A 4140-nucleotide genomic window follows, 5' to 3' on the forward strand; every position below is an offset into this window, starting at 1 on the left:
CCGTTGAGAGGGCTGCACATCAGCCACAGAAAGCTTCTCTTTTTCCATACCTGCCTAGTTCCCACCTGCCCTCCAGGCCCCAGTGTTTCCTGGGAAGCCTTCCCCAAGGTTACATTGGGGAACTCCTTTCTGTCATAGCACTTTCTTACAGTACACATTTCACTATTTAAGTACATATCTCTCCATGAGCTCCCAGAGAGTAGAGTAGCTCAGTACCTGGCGTGACGGATGTTCCACATATATTTATTCAACAAAGGACTGAATTTAGACATTAATTTAGAACTATCCACAAAGTCTCTGTACCTAAACTTGTACAGGTAACCATATGTTCTGTGCTTCATCACATTACGAAGTAGACTCAGGTATGTGTTTAAAAGGCAGAGAAAGCAGGTAGGACTCAAGTATCCCAGGATAGCTAGACATTCCAGAACTTTAGTCAAACAAGACCCATCATTTAGGATTAAGTTAGACTTTATACAACAGAAACAAGGGCTTGTTCTCTGGTGTCAAAAGAGTCGAGAAAGATGCAGTTCTGGGCAGGCACGGCATCTTCATGAAGTCATCAGGAACCCCAAGCCGCTCTGGCTTTCTCCAGCACCTTCCGTAGCATAGGCTCCCATTCCCAGGGTCACCGCATGGTTCAAGAGGGCTGCAGCATGTCAGCCATCACATCTGCATTCCAGTCAGCAGCATAAAGGCAGAATGGCAAACACAACAGAAGGGCAACTTGCCAACTGAGTCTAGGCAGACGTCTTAAAAGTTGCACATAAAACCTCCTCTGCTACCTCATTGGTCAGGAAAGCTCGCAAATGGAGACTTTAGCTGGGTGCAGTGCTGCCACAAATAAACTTGGAGTTTTATAATTAGTGGTGAAAGGAGAACAAACATCATGCAGGAACCTGCAGTCTCTAAGCAAAACTGTCAGGAAGGGCCTCTTTTTTAGAAAAAGTGTAAAAAATCCACAGATCTATAGGCAGCTCGGCTTTGCCGTACATCCTGGCACCCTTTGATAGAGGGGCTGATGACCAATACAGTCCCCCCCCCCCCATGTGGAGAGCTGTGAGAGGAGTGGAAGGGTGGACCCTGTGGTCTGCTTCTGGCCTGTGCTCATCCTCTGTGCTTACTGGACACGACCTTGTGAAGAGTTTGTGGCACACAAACTGCACAAAGGCTTTTTAGCACGTGGGCACGTCCAGCAAGGTGGGTTGGCTCAGCACAGGTGGGTGCAAACACCCGTGGCCCCATACCTTCGGGGCCTGCTATAGGATTGGAAGCCTGGATGCTCTGCATTGCGGGCCCCCAGGGTCTCCAGGACGAGGGGAAAACGACCCTTCCCCTGGCCCTCATCCCCCCAGGGCGCAGGGTCCCCAGAGGCCGCACATACGGCATCTTCCCCCAGGACATATGCAGAATCTCTAATCAGCACCTCCTCCAACGGCGGCTCGAGCTCCTCTGAGATTGGAAATGTCTGAATGTAGGACAAGTGTGAGAAGGGGAACGTGGGACAGTCATCGTGCGCTCTGGGCAGGCACCCTGACCCTGGCTTTCTGTGTTGCTTTGCTAACGTGACTCAGGTGTCCATGTCCTCAGGCAGAATGGGAAGGGTAGTGACACCCACCTCGGAGGACTCAACGAGATAGTGTTGGTGGACGCATTTCATACAAAAGGTACTCCACAGAAGCTAGTTGAGTTCACGTCTGAGGAAGCAGAATGGAGATAGATGGCCACAGCCATTGTGAGCACTCAACCCCCGAACAAAGCTCCCTGTGAAATTAGAGAAATTTGCAACCCTGGCATGTTGGCCGGGATCCCGGGAAGGGATGGGCACTTAGGGCGGCGGAGCCAGCCCCAGCCCCAGACAGCAGGCTCCGAGGGCCAGGCGTGGGGAGCAGATTCACATCTTGTCCTGGGGACGCTGCACTTGGAATGACATTATTGATTCTGTGGTTCGGGTTGCCGAAGGGAGGACAAGGGGCCGAGTCTCGTTATGGAAAGCCTTTATGCCTGCTGTAATTTCTACTTAGAGAGGCATTTGGCAATTATTTTCGTCATCTCTACTTTCAAACAACCTCGGGGGATGCCTAGGTGGCTTAACAGTTGAGTGTCTGCCTTCGGCCCAGGGTGTGATCCTGGAGTCCCAGGATTGAGTCTCCCATCAGGCTCCCTGCAGGGAGTCTGCTTCTCCCTCTGCCTGTGTCTCTGCTTTTCCCTCTGTGTCTCTCATGAATAAATAAATAAAATCTTAAAAAAAATAATAAAACAGCCTGGGTGCTAGCTATTTCCAGTTCTCGAAGGCAGGGCACGAAGGGTGCTGGCTGGGGAACAGGCAGCTCACAGAAGAAGCGAAGGGTGCACGGCTCCCAACTGTCAGGCTCACTCTTAACTAAGCCGACTCCCCCACCCCGCTCCGTGAGTGCCTGGGCGGGGCCTCTCCATCACCCATACGCATCTCAGGTGGTCCCTCACAAGCACCAGAGAAACACAGGCACATGATCTTGAGCAATCATGTGACTGCTTTTCCTCGTGGCTCAGGGCAAGAGGTGAAAAGTGACCTTTCACAACCACATCCTGAGAGGATCTGCCTGCCAGCAAGTCCTGGGGCAGCGATGTTGGAGCTCTTCCGGGGATCAGATCCTGCAGATGGGCGTGAGGTGGGCAGGGCTGAAGTAGCCAGACGCCGCCTCAGTTTTCAGCACCTGAAAGAAACCATCGCAGGAGTATGGCCCCCATGGGGTGGAGGGGGAGGTCGAGGCATGGCACAGAGGTGAATCCAGGGGTGAAAGCAAAGGCTGCTCACACTTACATTACACCTGTTGTGTGCAGGGCCTGTTCTCATTTCTTGACAATGACTCTGGTAGGCGAGTATGATCATTACCTTCTGTTGCAGAGGCTCGGGCCTGAGCTCAGACAACCTTGCTCCCAATTCCTGGACCTTCCCTGTTCTCTGCCATGCTGCGTCTCGGAGTGGAACTGAGTGGGAGCCCGTGGAGCTCAGTGTGGGGCCCCGGCTTTCAGGACCAGTGCCCCTCCTCCAGGAACTCGTGCCCGTGACCACAGGAATATCACTGTCTGGCCCAAATACCAGAAGAGAAGCACTCTTGGCGTGTGCCCTACGGGGTGGGTCAGTTTTCAGAGGACAGGATGTTTAGTGAGCTTCTCTTGAACTCCAGTGAGAACATGGTGAACCCTCTAGGCCTGGTTGGCGAGGGGAATTAAGAGGACGGGGCTGGTTGCTTTTCCTCCTTTGCAAAAGCCAGCAGGCACCTGAAATCAGCCCCCAACCTCAGGCCTGACCCTGACTCTTCCTTGTCCTGGGAATGGTTTATCGATTATGAAGGACACATTTAATTTCATTTCATTCCAACATCAGAGCATCTGCCTCTGCTCACTGAGGCAGAGCCCCTCCTCTCTTCCGAAAAAATCCCAAGTTAACAACGATCTTGCATTAAGGAGTTGGCCCAGTATAAAGGTTGCCTGTGTGTGGCCCTGCTCCATAGGGGCGTTCCTGGACCTGGCGTTTTGGGAGGATTCCGAGGGGTCGTGCATATACACCTGCTACACGTTCATTAACAGCTGGCTGCTCACAACCACCTCCAGGCAAGCAGCTGGAGGGGGCATCCGTCCTGGGACAGGAAAGTTGCGGGGCCGTCCGACCCCCCATGAGCCAGGTGTTCACTGGTTCTAGTCCCTGGGGCCTTCCCTCCACCAGGTGCTTCGCGTGATGCTGGCAGCAAACAGGGCGGCAGCTGAGAGCCGCCAAGCGGAGCTGGCCGTGGCTGGTCACTTACACTCCCCAGTGCTGCCTGCTGGCTTCCAAGCCGAGGAACAGGTGCCCGCCCCTCCTGTCGGGACTCTGCCAAAGCTTTTGTAATATTTTAAAACAGCCATTGAAATGCCCGGTGACCAAATTTCCTTTGGAGATTGAAAAGTTGCTGGGATCCCTGGGTGGCGCAGTGGTTTGGCGCCTGCCTTTGGCTCAGGGCGCGATCCTGGAGACCTGGGATTGAATCCCACGTCGGGCTCCCGGTACATGGAGCCTGCTTCTCCCTCTGCCTGTGTCTCTGCCTCTCTCTCTCTCTCTCTCTCTCTCTCTGTGACTATCATAAATAAATAAATAAAAAAGATTTAGAAAAAAAGAAA

Source organism: Nyctereutes procyonoides, unplaced genomic scaffold (genome assembly GCF_905146905.1).
Source record: "Nyctereutes procyonoides isolate TBG_1078 unplaced genomic scaffold, NYPRO_anot_genome, whole genome shotgun sequence".
In the NCBI taxonomy this organism is placed as follows: Eukaryota; Metazoa; Chordata; class Mammalia; order Carnivora; family Canidae; genus Nyctereutes; species Nyctereutes procyonoides.